The sequence below is a fragment of the Corvus cornix genome, chromosome 5 (genome assembly GCF_000738735.6).
Source record: "Corvus cornix cornix isolate S_Up_H32 chromosome 5, ASM73873v5, whole genome shotgun sequence".
Taxonomy (NCBI): domain Eukaryota; kingdom Metazoa; phylum Chordata; class Aves; order Passeriformes; family Corvidae; genus Corvus; species Corvus cornix.
Window position 1 is genome coordinate 49,068,868 of NC_046335.1, and position 200 is coordinate 49,069,067.

The window sequence follows — 200 nt, forward strand, 5'->3', positions numbered from 1 at the left end:
CATCCAGGTGACCATTTTTCATATTCATCATTTCTCTTCTCAATCTCCACTTTGAAACTACATAACCCATCCATGCAGCATGGCTTTGTTACTGTATCTTCAAATAAGGAAACACCAAAAAATCCCAGAGAGACCGTAGGCTCCAGACAAATTTCTCTGGTGTGAGGTGGCAACATGCAGTACTGTGCTGAAGAGTTTGA